This window comes from Lissotriton vulgaris, unplaced genomic scaffold (assembly GCF_964263255.1).
Source record: "Lissotriton vulgaris unplaced genomic scaffold, aLisVul1.2 SCAFFOLD_714, whole genome shotgun sequence".
Lineage (NCBI taxonomy): Eukaryota > Metazoa > Chordata > Amphibia > Caudata > Salamandridae > Lissotriton > Lissotriton vulgaris.
In genome coordinates, this window is record NW_028248223.1 from 312444 (window position 1) to 331329 (window position 18886).

Sequence of the window (18886 nt, forward strand, 5' to 3'; positions counted from 1 at the left end):
TGTACTTAGATCCCTGTTTTCAGAGTCCAGATTGACAAGCATAACACTATCAACCCACCTGTACCAGGTTGAGCTTTCCGTTTTGACAGAAGAGATTGCATTCACAGGGAAATCTTAATTTTTATTGCAAAATCTTATCTCACATAAAAAGTACTGTTCAACAGAGTCATAGCGTTACTTGAGTCCTTTGTGCAACATACTTCCCTAACATAGTTCAATGGGCAAAAGTTGAACAGAATAGAAAAGTAATACAATTCTGTTTGTCTTTGACTGTAGAACATAAAAAATGTGAAATGTCCACATTGCTGCAGCAATTTGCTCCCCTGTCACATGGGAGGTTCCATGGTGTAATGGTTAGCACTTTGGACTTTGAATCCAAGGATCCGAGTTCAAATCTCGGTGGGACCACTTTCATGACTTATGACCAAATCTTTTTCTGTCAAGTGTATTCATAAATATCATAAATCTAACACGGGTAGAGTGAAACATTAATGTATTGATTGTATTTTAAAAGTCTATTTGATGTGAGCAAATTATAGAACTTTTAGAAAACATGGAAATTAAATGGCTCAAAATAATGAGACATTTTGTGAGCTGACTCTGTTTTCTCAAACTCATCACAAGGGGCTGATGCAAGATATTACTTGTTTAAATCTTACTGTTATTGATAAGGGGAACAAGGAACTTTTTTAATTGGAAAGCCTTCATTAAAAGAAAACTTGAGGAATCAAATTGTGTATTTTGGGGGCAGAAGAGATGAACTTTTAAATAACAATCTTGAAATTCAGACACACAGATATTTACACTCTGTTTTTCTAAAGTAAATCCATAACCATGAAGTAGAATCTTTTGAAAGACATGTCAGATGTATTAATCTGAATTCCTCTTTCAAAGAAATGCACAATTAAATGCACTGTGTAAGTCAAGAATGTTGTCAGATAAGAAATCAGCAAAATTAACTATCTTATTACTGATCATACAGATGAGAAAGAAAAAGAACCTCTTGCTCAAATTGTGGATGGGAAAGAACAGTTTTTAGTTTTCAGCTTCTGTACTTATGTTTATGATTAATTCATTTATTTATATTGTATTATCGCTATCTAGATGGATATAGCCATGTATACATACTTATACGTTGATAAGTTTCAGTATAAAGCTTTGACGTTATGTTTTTCCAAGTCCAAATTCTAAGAAATTAGTGAAATATTAAATCTCATAATTCAAGCAGGTCCCACCGAGATTTGAACTCGGATCGCTGGATTCAGAGTCCAGAGTGCTAACCATTACACCATGGAACCCCGCCATACATGAGGGCTTTTTCCATTGAGACAAAAGAGAGCGCATCAGTGCGGGGGCTTTTCTTACATTGATGAAAAGATATCTCAGTTGAATGCTCATAGTGTAAAGAGCGATAATGTGATTTGATTCTTTTCAGCTACATTCTCCATAACAGTGTTAAATGTGCAAACGTTTATCAGGACATGCAATTTACAAAATAATGATCATCTTTGACTGAAGAATATTAAAACATTCTACATTTCCAAACTACTACATCCATTTCTCTGTCTCTCACATGGGTGGCTCCAAAGAGCAATGGTTGGCACTTTGGACTTTGCATGCAAAGGTACCAGTCCAATTCTTTGAGGTACTTCTTTACTACTCTGTTCCTTTTCCATTTCTGTCATCTTTGTTTATTGATAGCTCCAATCCAACACCAGCAGGTTGAAAGAGACAAATATTTACTCCTTTCAAAATGTCCAACAGCTTGAACAAGTTACAGAAATACGAACTTTATAATACTTTTACATCACATTCCTAGACAAAATAGTGTGACATTACAAAATCCTATCCTGTTTTTCTCAAATGCATTTCAGAGGGCTGATTCCCAGCATACCTTTTTGAAGATTTCCACACTATTGATAAGGCGAATATAGCACATTTTGAAAGAGATGTTTTCTTAAATGAAACCAAGAGAACCACAGTGACGGTATCATTCAGATAGTAGAAATGTTTTTTGTATATTAGTATGGAAGTTGTGAAATAAAACATTTCTCATGCTGATTTTCAACAGTCGATCTGCAATCATGAAATATAAGCTTTTGCTTGGAGGCCTCAAAGGTACTGATCTAATTTTCTTTTTTAAAATTATTCACAGATCGTATGATATGCTTTGTACAAATCAACTATGTTGTTAGATCAAAATTGATTAAAAAGTGACTATCTCAATTTCAGGACATATAGAAGAGGAAGGAGAGGCGCTCATGTTTCAAATGCGGAGAGGCAACAACTGTTCATTATTTTCACCTCTATTAATTATATGTATTTTTATAATGTATATATTTATATTTTCCGATAAATATACATAGACATATAGCGATATATAGGGAGATACATACATATAAGTTGATACGTACAAGTTTATAAGTAAATGAGATGTTTTTCCAATTAATACTTCTAAGAACTGAATGGAAACAAAATCGTAAAGTTTAGATAAGTCCCACTGAGCTTTGTACTTAGATCCCTGTTTTCAGAGTCCAGATTGACAAGCATAACACTATCAACCCACCTGTACCAGGTTGAGCTTTCCGTTTTGACAGAAGAGATTGCATTCACAGGGAAATCTTAATTTTTATTGCAAAATCTTATCTCACATAAAAAGTACTGTTCAACAGAGTCATAGCGTTACTTGAGTCCTTTGTGCAACATACTTCCCTAACATAGTTCAATGGGCAAAAGTTGAACAGAATAGAAAAGTAATACAATTCTGTTTGTCTTTGACTGTAGAACATAAAAAATGTGAAATGTCCACATTGCTGCAGCAATTTGCTCCCCTGTCACATGGGAGGTTCCATGGTGTAATGGTTAGCACTTTGGACTCTGAATCCAAGGATCCGAGTTCAAATCTCGGTGGGACCACTTTCATGACTTATGACCAAATCTTTTTCTGTCAAGTGTATTCATAAATATCATAAATCTAACACGGGTAGAGTGAAACATTAATGTATTGATTGTATTTTAAAAGTCTATTTGATGTGAGCAAATTATAGAACTTTTAGAAAACATGGAAATTAAATGGCTCAAAATAATGAGACATTTTGTGAGCTGACTCTGTTTTCTCAAACTCATCACAAGGGGCTGATGCAAGATATTACTTGTTTAAATCTTACTGTTATTGATAAGGGGAACAAGGAACTTTTTTAATTGGAAAGCCTTCATTAAAAGAAAACTTGAGGAATCAAATTGTGTATTTTGGGGGCAGAAGAGATGAACTTTCAAATAACAATCTTGAAATTCAGACACACAGATATTTACACTCTGTTTTTCTAAAGTAAATCCATAACCATGAAGTAGAATCTTTTGAAAGACATGTCAGATGTATTAATCTGAATTCCTCTTTCAAAGAAAAGCACAATTAAATGCACTGTGTAAGTCAAGAATGTTGTCAGATAAGAAATCAGCAAAATTAACTATCTTATTACTGATCATACAGATGAGAAAGAAAAAGAACCTCTTGCTCAAATTGTGGATGGGAAAGAACAGTTTTTAGTTTTCAGCTTCTGTACTTATGTTTATGATTAATTCATTTCTTTATATTGTATTATCGCTATCTAGATGGATATAGCCATGTATACATAGATACATACTTATACGTTGATAAGTTTCAGTATAAAGCTTTGACGTTATGTTTTTCCAAGTCCAAATTCTAAGAAATTAGTGAAATATTAAATCTCATAATTCAAGCAGGTCCCACCGAGATTTGAACTCGGATCGCTGGATTCAGAGTCCAGAGTGCTAACCATTACACCATGGAACCCCGCCATACATGAGGGCTTTTTCCATTGAGACAAAAGAGAGCGCATCAGTGCGGGGGCTTTTCTTACATTGATGAAAAGATATCTCAGTTGAATGCTCATAGTGTAAAGAGCGATAATGTGATTTGATTCTTTTCAGCTACATTCTCCATAACAGTGTTAAATGTGCAAACGTTTATCAGGACATGCAATTTACAAAATAATGATCATCTTTGACTGAAGAATATTAAAACATTCTACATTTCCAAACTACTACATCCATTTCTCTGTCTCTCACATGGGTGGCTCCAAAGAGCAATGGTTGGCACTTTGGACTTTGCATGCAAAGGTACCAGTCCAATTCTTTGAGGTACTTCTTTACTACTCTTGACCTTTTCCATTTCTGTCATCTTTGTTTATTGATAGCTCCAATCCAACACCAGCAGGTTGAAAGAGACAAATATTGACTCCTTTCAAAATGTCCAACAGCTTGAACAAGTTACAGAAATACGAACTTTATAATACTTTTACATCACATTCCTAGACAAAATAGTGTGACATTACAAAATCCTATCCTGTTTTTCTCAAATGCATTTCAGAGGGCTGATTCCCAGCATACCTTTTTGAAGATTTCCACACTATTGATAAGGCGAATATAGCACATTTTGAAAGAGATGTTTTCTTAAATGAAACCAAGAGAACCACAGTGACGGTATCATTCAGATAGTAGAAATGTTTTTTGTATATTAGTATGGAAGTTGTGAAATAAAACATTTCTCATGCTGATTTTCAACAGTCGATCTGCAATCATGAAATATAAGCTTTTGCTTGGAGGCCTCAAAGGTACTGATCTAATTTTCTTTTTTAAAATTATTCACAGATCGTATGATATGCTTTGTACAAATCAACTATGTTGTTAGATCAAAATTGATTAAAAAGTGACTATCTCAATTTCAGGACATATAGAAGAGGAAGGAGAAGGCGCTCATGTTTCAAATGCGGAGAGGCAACAACTGTTCATTATTTTCACCTCTATTAATTATATGTATTTTTATAATGTATATATTTATATTTTCCGATAAATATACATAGACATATAGCGATATATAGGGAGATACATACATATAAGTTGATACGTACAAGTTTATAAGTAAATGAGATGTTTTTCCAATTAATACTTCTAAGAACTGAATGGAAACAAAATCGTAAAGTTTAGATAAGTCCCACTGAGCTTTGTACTTAGATCCCTGTTTTCAGAGTCCAGATTGACAAGCATAACACTATCAACCCACCTGTACCAGGTTGAGCTTTCCGTTTTGACAGAGGAGATTGCATTCACAGGGAAATCTTAATTTTTATTGCAAAATCTTATCTCACATAAAAAGTACTGTTCAACAGAGTCATAGCGTTACTTGAGTCCTTTGTGCAACATACTTCCCTAACATAGTTCAATGGGCAAAAGTTGAACAGAATAGAAAAGTAATACAATTCTGTTTGTCTTTGACTGTAGAACATAAAAAATGTGAAATGTCCACATTGCTGCAGCAATTTGCTCCCCTGTCACATGGGAGGTTCCATGGTGTAATGGTTAGCACTTTGGACTTTGAATCCAAGGATCCGAGTTCAAATCTCGGTGGGACCACTTTCATGACTTATGACCAAATCTTTTTCTGTCAAGTGTATTCATAAATATCATAAATCTAACACGGGTAGAGTGAAACATTAATGTATTGATTGTATTTTAAAAGTCTATTTGATGTGAGCAAATTATAGAACTTTTAGAAAACATGGAAATTAAATGGCTCAAAATAATGAGACATTTTGTGAGCTGACTCTGTTTTCTCAAACTCATCACAAGGGGCTGATGCAAGATATTACTTGTTTAAATCTTACTGTTATTGATAAGGGGAACAAGGAACTTTTTTAATTGGAAAGCCTTCATTAAAAGAAAACTTGAGGAATCAAATTGTGTATTTTGGGGGCAGAAGAGATGAACTTTTAAATAACAATCTTGAAATTCAGACACACAGATATTTACACTCTGTTTTTCTAAAGTAAATCCATAACCATGAAGTAGAATCTTTTGAAAGACATGTCAGATGTATTAATCTGAATTCCTCTTTCAAAGAAATGCACAATTAAATGCACTGTGTAAGTCAAGAATGTTGTCAGATAAGAAATCAGCAAAATTAACTATCTTATTACTGATCATACAGATGAGAAAGAAAAAGAACCTCTTGCTCAAATTGTGGATGGGAAAGAACAGTTTTTAGTTTTCAGCTTCTGTACTTATGTTTATGATTAATTCATTTATTTATATTGTATTATCGCTATCTAGATGGATATAGCCATGTATACATACTTATACGTTGATAAGTTTCAGTATAAAGCTTTGACGTTATGTTTTTCCAAGTCCAAATTCTAAGAAATTAGTGAAATATTAAATCTCATAATTCAAGCAGGTCCCACCGAGATTTGAACTCGGATCGCTGGATTCAGAGTCCAGAGTGCTAACCATTACACCATGGAACCCCGCCATACATGAGGGCTTTTTCCATTGAGACAAAAGAGAGCGCATCAGTGCGGGGGCTTTTCTTACATTGATGAAAAGATATCTCAGTTGAATGCTCATAGTGTAAAGAGCGATAATGTGATTTGATTCTTTTCAGCTACATTCTCCATAACAGTGTTAAATGTGCAAACGTTTATCAGGACATGCAATTTACAAAATAATGATCATCTTTGACTGAAGAATATTAAAACATTCTACATTTCCAAACTACTACATCCATTTCTCTGTCTCTCACATGGGTGGCTCCAAAGAGCAATGGTTGGCACTTTGGACTTTGCATGCAAAGGTACCAGTCCAATTCTTTGAGGTACTTCTTTACTACTCTGTTCCTTTTCCATTTCTGTCATCTTTGTTTATTGATAGCTCCAATCCAACACCAGCAGGTTGAAAGAGACAAATATTTACTCCTTTCAAAATGTCCAACAGCTTGAACAAGTTACAGAAATACGAACTTTATAATACTTTTACATCACATTCCTAGACAAAATAGTGTGACATTACAAAATCCTATCCTGTTTTTCTCAAATGCATTTCAGAGGGCTGATTCCCAGCATACCTTTTTGAAGATTTCCACACTATTGATAAGGCGAATATAGCACATTTTGAAAGAGATGTTTTCTTAAATGAAACCAAGAGAACCACAGTGACGGTATCATTCAGATAGTAGAAATGTTTTTTGTATATTAGTATGGAAGTTGTGAAATAAAACATTTCTCATGCTGATTTTCAACAGTCGATCTGCAATCATGAAATATAAGCTTTTGCTTGGAGGCCTCAAAGGTACTGATCTAATTTTCTTTTTTAAAATTATTCACAGATCGTATGATATGCTTTGTACAAATCAACTATGTTGTTAGATCAAAATTGATTAAAAAGTGACTATCTCAATTTCAGGACATATAGAAGAGGAAGGAGAGGCGCTCATGTTTCAAATGCGGAGAGGCAACAACTGTTCATTATTTTCACCTCTATTAATTATATGTATTTTTATAATGTATATATTTATATTTTCCGATAAATATACATAGACATATAGCGATATATAGGGAGATACATACATATAAGTTGATACGTACAAGTTTATAAGTAAATGAGATGTTTTTCCAATTAATACTTCTAAGAACTGAATGGAAACAAAATCGTAAAGTTTAGATAAGTCCCACTGAGCTTTGTACTTAGATCCCTGTTTTCAGAGTCCAGATTGACAAGCATAACACTATCAACCCACCTGTACCAGGTTGAGCTTTCCGTTTTGACAGAAGAGATTGCATTCACAGGGAAATCTTAATTTTTATTGCAAAATCTTATCTCACATAAAAAGTACTGTTCAACAGAGTCATAGCGTTACTTGAGTCCTTTGTGCAACATACTTCCCTAACATAGTTCAATGGGCAAAAGTTGAACAGAATAGAAAAGTAATACAATTCTGTTTGTCTTTGACTGTAGAACATAAAAAATGTGAAATGTCCACATTGCTGCAGCAATTTGCTCCCCTGTCACATGGGAGGTTCCATGGTGTAATGGTTAGCACTTTGGACTTTGAATCCAAGGATCCGAGTTCAAATCTCGGTGGGACCACTTTCATGACTTATGACCAAATCTTTTTCTGTCAAGTGTATTCATAAATATCATAAATCTAACACGGGTAGAGTGAAACATTAATGTATTGATTGTATTTTAAAAGTCTATTTGATGTGAGCAAATTATAGAACTTTTAGAAAACATGGAAATTAAATGGCTCAAAATAATGAGACATTTTGTGAGCTGACTCTGTTTTCTCAAACTCATCACAAGGGGCTGATGCAAGATATTACTTGTTTAAATCTTACTGTTATTGATAAGGGGAACAAGGAACTTTTTTAATTGGAAAGCCTTCATTAAAAGAAAACTTGAGGAATCAAATTGTGTATTTTGGGGGCAGAAGAGATGAACTTTTAAATAACAATCTTGAAATTCAGACACACAGATATTTACACTCTGTTTTTCTAAAGTAAATCCATAACCATGAAGTAGAATCTTTTGAAAGACATGTCAGATGTATTAATCTGAATTCCTCTTTCAAAGAAATGCACAATTAAATGCACTGTGTAAGTCAAGAATGTTGTCAGATAAGAAATCAGCAAAATTAACTATCTTATTACTGATCATACAGATGAGAAAGAAAAAGAACCTCTTGCTCAAATTGTGGATGGGAAAGAACAGTTTTTAGTTTTCAGCTTCTGTACTTATGTTTATGATTAATTCATTTCTTTATATTGTATTATCGCTATCTAGATGGATATAGCCATGTATACATACTTATACGTTGATAAGTTTCAGTATAAAGCTTTGACGTTATGTTTTTCCAAGTCCAATTTCTAAGAAATTAGTGAAATATTAAATCTCATAAATCAAGCAGGTCCCACCGAGATTGGAACTCGGATCGCTGGATTCAGAGTCCAGAGTGCTAACCATTACACCATGGAACCCCGCCATACATGAGGGCTTTTTCCATTGAGACAAAAGAGAGCGCATCAGTGCGGGGGCTTTTCTTACATTGATGAAAAGATATCTCAGTTGAATGCTCATAGTGTAAAGAGCGATAATGTGATTTGATTCTTTTCAGCTACATTCTCCATAACAGTGTTAAATGTGCAAACGTTTATCAGGACATGCAATTTACAAAATAATGATCATCTTTGACTGAAGAATATTAAAACATTCTACATTTCCAAACTACTACATCCATTTCTCTGTCTCTCACATGGGTGGCTCCAAAGAGCAATGGTTGGCACTTTGGACTTTGCATGCAAAGGTACCAGTCCAATTCTTTGAGGTACTTCTTTACTACTCTTGACCTTTTCCATTTCTGTCATCTTTGTTTATTGATAGCTCCAATCCAACACCAGCAGGTTGAAAGAGACAAATATTGACTCCTTTCAAAATGTCCAACAGCTTGAACAAGTTACAGAAATACGAACTTTATAATACTTTTACATCACATTCCTAGACAAAATAGTGTGACATTACAAAATCCTATCCTGTTTTTCTCAAATGCATTTCAGAGGGCTGATTCCCAGCATACCTTTTTGAAGATTTCCACACTATTGATAAGGCGAATATAGCACATTTTGAAAGAGATGTTTTCTTAAATGAAACCAAGAGAACCACAGTGACGGTATCATTCAGATAGTAGAAATGTTTTTTGTATATTAGTATGGAAGTTGTGAAATAAAACATTTCTCATGCTGATTTTCAACAGTCGATCTGCAATCATGAAATATAAGCTTTTGCTTGGAGGCCTCAAAGGTACTGATCTAATTTTCTTTTTTAAAATTATTCACAGATCGTATGATATGCTTTGTACAAATCAACTATGTTGTTAGATCAAAATTGATTAAAAAGTGACTATCTCAATTTCAGGACATATAGAAGAGGAAGGAGAAGGCGCTCATGTTTCAAATGCGGAGAGGCAACAACTGTTCATTATTTTCACCTCTATTAATTATATGTATTTTTATAATGTATATATTTATATTTTCCGATAAATATACATAGACATATAGCGATATATAGGGAGATACATACATATAAGTTGATACGTACAAGTTTATACGTAAATGAGATGTTTTTCCAATTAATACTTCTAAGAACTGAATGGAAACAAAATCGTAAAGTTTAGATAAGTCCCACTGAGCTTTGTACTTAGATCCCTGTTTTCAGAGTCCAGATTGACAAGCATAACACTATCAACCCACCTGTACCAGGTTGAGCTTTCCGTTTTGACAGAAGAGATTGCATTCACAGGGAAATCTTAATTTTTATTGCAAAATCTTATCTCACATAAAAAGTACTGTTCAACAGAGTCATAGCGTTACTTGAGTCCTTTGTGCAACATACTTCCCTAACATAGTTCAATGGGCAAAAGTTGAACAGAATAGAAAAGTAATACAATTCTGTTTGTCTTTGACTGTAGAACATACAAAATGTGAAATGTCCACATTGCTGCAGCAATTTGCTCCCCTGTCACATGGGAGGTTCCATGGTGTAATGGTTAGCACTTTGGACTCTGAATCCAAGGATCCGAGTTCAAATCTCGGTGGGACCACTTTCATGACTTATGACCAAATCTTTTTCTGTCAAGTGTATTCATAAATATCATAAATCTAACACGGGTAGAGTGAAACATTAATGTATTGATTGTATTTTAAAAGTCTATTTGATGTGAGCAAATTATAGAACTTTTAGAAAACATGGAAATTAAATGGCTCAAAATAATGAGACATTTTGTGAGCTGACTCTGTTTTCTCAAACTCATCACAAGGGGCTGATGCAAGATATTACTTGTTTAAATCTTACTGTTATTGATAAGGGGAACAAGGAACTTTTTTAATTGGAAAGCCTTCATTAAAAGAAAACTTGAGGAATCAAATTGTGTATTTTGGGGGCAGAAGAGATGAACTTTCAAATAACAATCTTGAAATTCAGACACACAGATATTTACACTCTGTTTTTCTAAAGTAAATCCATAACCATGAAGTAGAATCTTTTGAAAGACATGTCAGATGTATTAATCTGAATTCCTCTTTCAAAGAAATGCACAATTAAATGCACTGTGTAAGTCAAGAATGTTGTCAGATAAGAAATCAGCAAAATTAACTATCTTATTACTGATCATACAGATGAGAAAGAAAAAGAACCTCTTGCTCAAACTGTGGATGGGAAAGAACAGTTTTTAGTTTTCAGCTTCTGTACTTATGTTTATGATTAATTCATTTCTTTATATTGTATTATCGCTATCTAGATGGATATAGCCATGTATACATAGATACATACTTATACGTTGATAAGTTTCAGTATAAAGCTTTGACGTTATGTTTTTCCAAGTCCAAATTCTAAGAAATTAGTGAAATATTAAATCTCATAATTCAAGCAGGTCCCACCGAGATTTGAACTCGGATCGCTGGATTCAGAGTCCAGAGTGCTAACCATTACACCATGGAACCCCGCCATACATGAGGGCTTTTTCCATTGAGACAAAAGAGAGCGCATCAGTGCGGGGGCTTTTCTTACATTGATGAAAAGATATCTCAGTTGAATGCTCATAGTGTAAAGAGCGATAATGTGATTTGATTCTTTTCAGCTACATTCTCCATAACAGTGTTAAATGTGCAAACGTTTATCAGGACATGCAATTTACAAAATAATGATCATCTTTGACTGAAGAATATTAAAACATTCTACATTTCCAAACTACTACATCCATTTCTCTGTCTCTCACATGGGTGGCTCCAAAGAGCAATGGTTGGCACTTTGGACTTTGCATGCAAAGGTACCAGTCCAATTCTTTGAGGTACTTCTTTACTACTCTTGACCTTTTCCATTTCTGTCATCTTTGTTTATTGATAGCTCCAATCCAACACCAGCAGGTTGAAAGAGACAAATATTGACTCCTTTCAAAATGTCCAACAGCTTGAACAAGTTACAGAAATACGAACTTTATAATACTTTTACATCACATTCCTAGACAAAATAGTGTGACATTACAAAATCCTATCCTGTTTTTCTCAAATGCATTTCAGAGGGCTGATTCCCAGCATACCTTTTTGAAGATTTCCACACTATTGATAAGGCGAATATAGCACATTTTGAAAGAGATGTTTTCTTAAATGAAACCAAGAGAACCACAGTGACGGTATCATTCAGATAGTAGAAATGTTTTTTGTATATTAGTATGGAAGTTGTGAAATAAAACATTTCTCATGCTGATTTTCAACAGTCGATCTGCAATCATGAAATATAAGCTTTTGCTTGGAGGCCTCAAAGGTACTGATCTAATTTTCTTTTTTAAAATTATTCACAGATCGTATGATATGCTTTGTACAAATCAACTATGTTGTTAGATCAAAATTGATTAAAAAGTGACTATCTCAATTTCAGGACATATAGAAGAGGAAGGAGAAGGCGCTCATGTTTCAAATGCGGAGAGGCAACAACTGTTCATTATTTTCACCTCTATTAATTATATGTATTTTTATAATGTATATATTTATATTTTCCGATAAATATACATAGACATATAGCGATATATAGGGAGATACATACATATAAGTTGATACGTACAAGTTTATAAGTAAATGAGATGTTTTTCCAATTAATACTTCTAAGAACTGAATGGAAACAAAATCGTAAAGTTTAGATAAGTCCCACTGAGCTTTGTACTTAGATCCCTGTTTTCAGAGTCCAGATTGACAAGCATAACACTATCAACCCACCTGTACCAGGTTGAGCTTTCCGTTTTGACAGAAGAGATTGCATTCACAGGGAAATCTTAATTTTTATTGCAAAATCTTATCTCACATAAAAAGTACTGTTCAACAGAGTCATAGCGTTACTTGAGTCCTTTGTGCAACATACTTCCCTAACATAGTTCAATGGGCAAAAGTTGAACAGAATAGAAAAGTAATACAATTCTGTTTGTCTTTGACTGTAGAACATAAAAAATGTGAAATGTCCACATTGCTGCAGCAATTTGCTCCCCTGTCACATGGGAGGTTCCATGGTGTAATGGTTAGCACTTTGGACTTTGAATCCAAGGATCCGAGTTCAAATCTCGGTGGGACCACTTTCATGACTTATGACCAAATCTTTTTCTGTCAAGTGTATTCATAAATATCATAAATCTAACACGGGTAGAGTGAAACATTAATGTATTGATTGTATTTTAAAAGTCTATTTGATGTGAGCAAATTATAGAACTTTTAGAAAACATGGAAATTAAATGGCTCAAAATAATGAGACATTTTGTGAGCTGACTCTGTTTTCTCAAACTCATCACAAGGGGCTGATGCAAGATATTACTTGTTTAAATCTTACTGTTATTGATAAGGGGAACAAGGAACTTTTTTAATTGGAAAGCCTTCATTAAAAGAAAACTTGAGGAATCAAATTGTGTATTTTGGGGGCAGAAGAGATGAACTTTTAAATAACAATCTTGAAATTCAGACACACAGATATTTACACTCTGTTTTTCTAAAGTAAATCCATAACCATGAAGTAGAATCTTTTGAAAGACATGTCAGATGTATTAATCTGAATTCCTCTTTCAAAGAAATGCACAATTAAATGCACTGTGTAAGTCAAGAATGTTGTCAGATAAGAAATCAGCAAAATTAACTATCTTATTACTGATCATACAGATGAGAAAGAAAAAGAACCTCTTGCTCAAATTGTGGATGGGAAAGAACAGTTTTTAGTTTTCAGCTTCTGTACTTATGTTTATGATTAATTCATTTATTTATATTGTATTATCGCTATCTAGATGGATATAGCCATGTATACATACTTATACGTTGATAAGTTTCAGTATAAAGCTTTGACGTTATGTTTTTCCAAGTCCAATTTCTAAGAAATTAGTGAAATATTAAATCTCATAAATCAAGCAGGTCCCACCGAGATTGGAACTCGGATCGCTGGATTCAGAGTCCAGAGTGCTAACCATTACACCATGGAACCCCGCCATACATGAGGGCTTTTTCCATTGAGACAAAAGAGAGCGCATCAGTGCGGGGGCTTTTCTTACATTGATGAAAAGATATCTCAGTTGAATGCTCATAGTGTAAAGAGCGATAATGTGATTTGATTCTTTTCAGCTACATTCTCCATAACAGTGTTAAATGTGCAAACGTTTATCAGGACATGCAATTTACAAAATAATGATCATCTTTGACTGAAGAATATTAAAACATTCTACATTTCCAAACTACTACATCCATTTCTCTGTCTCTCACATGGGTGGCTCCAAAGAGCAATGGTTGGCACTTTGGACTTTGCATGCAAAGGTACCAGTCCAATTCTTTGAGGTACTTCTTTACTACTCTTGACCTTTTCCATTTCTGTCATCTTTGTTTATTGATAGCTCCAATCCAACACCAGCAGGTTGAAAGAGACAAATATTGACTCCTTTCAAAATGTCCAACAGCTTGAACAAGTTACAGAAATACGAACTTTATAATACTTTTACATCACATTCCTAGACAAAATAGTGTGACATTACAAAATCCTATCCTGTTTTTCTCAAATGCATTTCAGAGGGCTGATTCCCAGCATACCTTTTTGAAGATTTCCACACTATTGATAAGGCGAATATAGCACATTTTGAAAGAGATGTTTTCTTAAATGAAACCAAGAGAACCACAGTGACGGTATCATTCAGATAGTAGAAATGTTTTTTGTATATTAGTATGGAAGTTGTGAAATAAAACATTTCTCATGCTGATTTTCAACAGTCGATCTGCAATCATGAAATATAAGCTTTTGCTTGGAGGCCTCAAAGGTACTGATCTAATTTTCTTTTTTAAAATTATTCACAGATCGTATGATATGCTTTGTACAAATCAACTATGTTGTTAGATCAAAATTGATTAAAAAGTGACTATCTCAATTTCAGGACATATAGAAGAGGAAGGAGAAGGCGCTCATGTTTCAAATGCGGAGAGGCAACAACTGTTCATTATTTTCACCTCTATTAATTATATGTATTTTTATAATGTATATATTTATATTTTCCGATAAATATACATAGACATATAGCGATATATAGGGAGATACATACATATAAGTTGATACGTACAAGTTTATACGTAAATGAGATGTTTTTCCAATTAATACTTCTAAGAACTGAATGGAAACAAAATCGTAAAGTTTAGATAAGTCCCACTGAGCTTTGTACTTAGATCCCTGTTTTCAGAGTCCAGATTGACAAGCATAACACTATCAACCCACCTGTACCAGGTTGAGCTTTCCGTTTTGACAGAAGAGATTGCATTCACAGGGAAATCTTAATTTTTATTGCAAAATCTTATCTCACATAAAAAGTACTGTTCAACAGAGTCATAGCGTTACTTGAGTCCTTTGTGCAACATACTTCCCTAACATAGTTCAATGGGCAAAAGTTGAACAGAATAGAAAAGTAATACAATTCTGTTTGTCTTTGACTGTAGAACATACAAAATGTGAAATGTCCACATTGCTGCAGCAATTTGCTCCCCTGTCACATGGGAGGTTCCATGGTGTAATGGTTAGCACTTTGGACTCTGAATCCAAGGATCCGAGTTCAAATCTCGGTGGGACCACTTTCATGACTTATGACCAAATCTTTTTCTGTCAAGTGTATTCATAAATATCATAAATCTAACACGGGTAGAGTGAAACATTAATGTATTGATTGTATTTTAAAAGTCTATTTGATGTGAGCAAATTATAGAACTTTTAGAAAACATGGAAATTAAATGGCTCAAAATAATGAGACATTTTGTGAGCTGACTCTGTTTTCTCAAACTCATCACAAGGGGCTGATGCAAGATATTACTTGTTTAAATCTTACTGTTATTGATAAGGGGAACAAGGAACTTTTTTAATTGGAAAGCCTTCATTAAAAGAAAACTTGAGGAATCAAATTGTGTATTTTGGGGGCAGAAGAGATGAACTTTCAAATAACAATCTTGAAATTCAGACACACAGATATTTACACTCTGTTTTTCTAAAGTAAATCCATAACCATGAAGTAGAATCTTTTGAAAGACATGTCAGATGTATTAATCTGAATTCCTCTTTCAAAGAAATGCACAATTAAATGCACTGTGTAAGTCAAGAATGTTGTCAGATAAGAAATCAGCAAAATTAACTATCTTATTACTGATCATACAGATGAGAAAGAAAAAGAACCTCTTGCTCAAACTGTGGATGGGAAAGAACAGTTTTTAGTTTTCAGCTTCTGTACTTATGTTTATGATTAATTCATTTCTTTATATTGTATTATCGCTATCTAGATGGATATAGCCATGTATACATAGATACATACTTATACGTTGATAAGTTTCAGTATAAAGCTTTGACGTTATGTTTTTCCAAGTCCAAATTCTAAGAAATTAGTGAAATATTAAATCTCATAATTCAAGCAGGTCCCACCGAGATTTGAACTCGGATCGCTGGATTCAGAGTCCAGAGTGCTAACCATTACACCATGGAACCCCGCCATACATGAGGGCTTTTTCCATTGAGACAAAAGAGAGCGCATCAGTGCGGGGGCTTTTCTTACATTGATGAAAAGATATCTCAGTTGAATGCTCATAGTGTAAAGAGCGATAATGTGATTTGATTCTTTTCAGCTACATTCTCCATAACAGTGTTAAATGTGCAAACGTTTATCAGGACATGCAATTTACAAAATAATGATCATCTTTGACTGAAGAATATTAAAACATTCTACATTTCCAAACTACTACATCCATTTCTCTGTCTCTCACATGGGTGGCTCCAAAGAGCAATGGTTGGCACTTTGGACTTTGCATGCAAAGGTACCAGTCCAATTCTTTGAGGTACTTCTTTACTACTCTTGACCTTTTCCATTTCTGTCATCTTTGTTTATTGATAGCTCCAATCCAACACCAGCAGGTTGAAAGAGACAAATATTGACTCCTTTCAAAATGTCCAACAGCTTGAACAAGTTACAGAAATACGAACTTTATAATACTTTTACATCACATTCCTAGACAAAATAGTGTGACATTACAAAATCCTATCCTGTTTTTCTCAAATGCATTTCAGAGGGCTGATTCCCAGCATACCTTTTTGAAGATTTCCACACTATTGATAAGGCGAATATAGCACATTTTGAAAGAGATGTTTTCTTAAATGAAACCAAGAGAACCACAGTGACGGTATCATTCAGATAGTAGAAATGTTTTTTGTATATTAGTATGGAAGTTGTGAAATAAAACATTTCTCATGCTGATTTTCAACAGTCGATCTGCAATCATGAAATATAAGCTTTTGCTTGGAGGCCTCAAAGGTACTGATCTAATTTTCTTTTTTAAAATTATTCACAGATCGTATGATATGCTTTGTACAAATCAACTATGTTGTTAGATCAAAATTGATTAAAAAGTGACTATCTCAATTTCAGGACATATAGAAGAGGAAGGAGAAGGCGCTCATGTTTCAAATGCGGAGAGGCAACAACTGTTCATTATTTTCACCTCTATTAATTATATGTATTTTTATAATGTATATATTTATATTTTCCGATAAATATACATAGACATATAGCGATATATAGGGAGATACATACATATAAGTTGATACGTACAAGTTTATAAGTAAATGAGATGTTTTTCCAATTAATACTTCTAAGAACTGAATGGAAACAAAATCGTAAAGTTTAGATAAGTCCCACTGAGCTTTGTACTTAGATCCCTGTTTTCAGAGTCCAGATTGACAAGCATAACACTATCAACCCACCTGTACCAGGTTGAGCTTTCCGTTTTGACAGAAGAGATTGCATTCACAGGGAAATCTTAATTTTTATTGCAAAATCTTATCTCACATAAAAAGTACTGTTCAACAGAGTCATAGCGTTACTTGAGTCCTTTGTGCAACATACTTCCCTAACATAGTTCAATGGGCAAAAGTTGAACAGAATAGAAAAGTAATACAATTCTGTTTGTCTTTGACTGTAGAACATAAAAAATGTGAAATGTCCACATTGCTGCAGCAATTTGCTCCCCTGTCACATGGGAGGTTCCATGGTGTAATGGTTAGCACTTTGGACTTTGAATCCAAGGATCCGAGTTCAAATCTCGGTGGGACCACTTTCATGACTTATGACCAAATCTTTTTCTGTCAAGTGTATTCATAAATATCATAAATCTAACACGGGTAGAGTGAAACATTAATGTATTGATTGTATTTTAAAAGTCTATTTGATGTGAGCAAATTATAGAACTTTTAGAAAACATGGAAATTAAATGGCTCAAAATAATGAGACATTTTGTGAGCTGACTCTGTTTTCTCAAACTCATCACAAGGGGCTGATGCAAGATATTACTTGTTTAAATCTTACTGTTATTGATAAGGGGAACAAGGAACTTTTTTAATTGGAAAGCCTTCATTAAAAGAAAACTTGAGGAATCAAATTGTGTATTTTGGGGGCAGAAGAGATGAACTTTTAAATAACAATCTTGAAATTCAGACACACAGATATTTACACTCTGTTTTTCTAAAGTAAATCCATAACCATGAAGTAGAATCTTTTGAAAGACATGTCAGATGTATTAATCTGAATTCCTCTTTCAAAGAAATGCACAATTAAATGCACTGTGTAAGTCAAGAATGTTGTCAGATAAGAAATCAGCAAAATTAACTATCTTATTACTGATCATACAGATGAGAAAGAAAAAGAACCTCTTGCTCAAATTGTGGATGGGAAAGAACAGTTTTTAGTTTTCAGCTTCTGTACTTATGTTTATGATTAATTCATTTATTTATATTGTATTATCGCTATCTAGATGGATATAGCCATGTATACAAACTTATACGTTGATAAGTTTCAGTATAAAGCTTTGACGTTATGTTTTTCCAAGTCCAATTTCTAAGAAATTAGTGAAATATTAAATCTCATAAATCAAGCAGGTCCCACCGAGATTGGAACTCGGATCGCTGGATTCAGAGTCCAGAGTGCTAACCATTACACCATGGAACCCCG

At 33.8% G+C, this 18886-nt stretch overlaps 13 non-coding genes across 13 annotated transcripts; 8 read left to right on the plus strand and 5 right to left on the minus strand.

Annotated features, from left to right (window-relative positions):
* The first annotated feature begins 336 nt into the window (after window positions 1–336).
* Window positions 337–408, plus strand: TRNAQ-UUG (transfer RNA glutamine (anticodon UUG)). The gene has a single exon. It is a non-coding gene; the product is annotated as a tRNA-Gln (tRNA).
* Window positions 409–1226: 818 nt separating this feature from the next.
* On the minus strand, window positions 1227–1298 carry TRNAQ-CUG (transfer RNA glutamine (anticodon CUG)). Its single transcript has one exon. It is a non-coding gene; the product is annotated as a tRNA-Gln (tRNA).
* Window positions 1299–2844: 1546 nt separating this feature from the next.
* TRNAQ-CUG (transfer RNA glutamine (anticodon CUG)) lies at window positions 2845–2916 on the plus strand. The gene has a single exon. It is a non-coding gene; the product is annotated as a tRNA-Gln (tRNA).
* Window positions 2917–3742: 826 nt separating this feature from the next.
* TRNAQ-CUG (transfer RNA glutamine (anticodon CUG)) lies at window positions 3743–3814 on the minus strand. Its single transcript has one exon. It is a non-coding gene; the product is annotated as a tRNA-Gln (tRNA).
* Window positions 3815–5361: 1547 nt separating this feature from the next.
* TRNAQ-UUG (transfer RNA glutamine (anticodon UUG)) lies at window positions 5362–5433 on the plus strand. The gene has a single exon. It is a non-coding gene; the product is annotated as a tRNA-Gln (tRNA).
* An 818-nt stretch (window positions 5434–6251) lies between these two features.
* On the minus strand, window positions 6252–6323 carry TRNAQ-CUG (transfer RNA glutamine (anticodon CUG)). Its single transcript has one exon. It is a non-coding gene; the product is annotated as a tRNA-Gln (tRNA).
* A 1546-nt stretch (window positions 6324–7869) lies between these two features.
* Window positions 7870–7941, plus strand: TRNAQ-UUG (transfer RNA glutamine (anticodon UUG)). Its single transcript has one exon. It is a non-coding gene; the product is annotated as a tRNA-Gln (tRNA).
* A 2437-nt stretch (window positions 7942–10378) lies between these two features.
* Window positions 10379–10450, plus strand: TRNAQ-CUG (transfer RNA glutamine (anticodon CUG)). Its single transcript has one exon. It is a non-coding gene; the product is annotated as a tRNA-Gln (tRNA).
* An 826-nt stretch (window positions 10451–11276) lies between these two features.
* Window positions 11277–11348, minus strand: TRNAQ-CUG (transfer RNA glutamine (anticodon CUG)). Its single transcript has one exon. It is a non-coding gene; the product is annotated as a tRNA-Gln (tRNA).
* Window positions 11349–12895: 1547 nt separating this feature from the next.
* TRNAQ-UUG (transfer RNA glutamine (anticodon UUG)) lies at window positions 12896–12967 on the plus strand. The gene has a single exon. It is a non-coding gene; the product is annotated as a tRNA-Gln (tRNA).
* A 2437-nt stretch (window positions 12968–15404) lies between these two features.
* Window positions 15405–15476, plus strand: TRNAQ-CUG (transfer RNA glutamine (anticodon CUG)). Its single transcript has one exon. It is a non-coding gene; the product is annotated as a tRNA-Gln (tRNA).
* An 826-nt stretch (window positions 15477–16302) lies between these two features.
* Window positions 16303–16374, minus strand: TRNAQ-CUG (transfer RNA glutamine (anticodon CUG)). The gene has a single exon. It is a non-coding gene; the product is annotated as a tRNA-Gln (tRNA).
* A 1547-nt stretch (window positions 16375–17921) lies between these two features.
* On the plus strand, window positions 17922–17993 carry TRNAQ-UUG (transfer RNA glutamine (anticodon UUG)). Its single transcript has one exon. It is a non-coding gene; the product is annotated as a tRNA-Gln (tRNA).
* The last annotated feature ends 893 nt before the right edge of the window (window positions 17994–18886 follow it).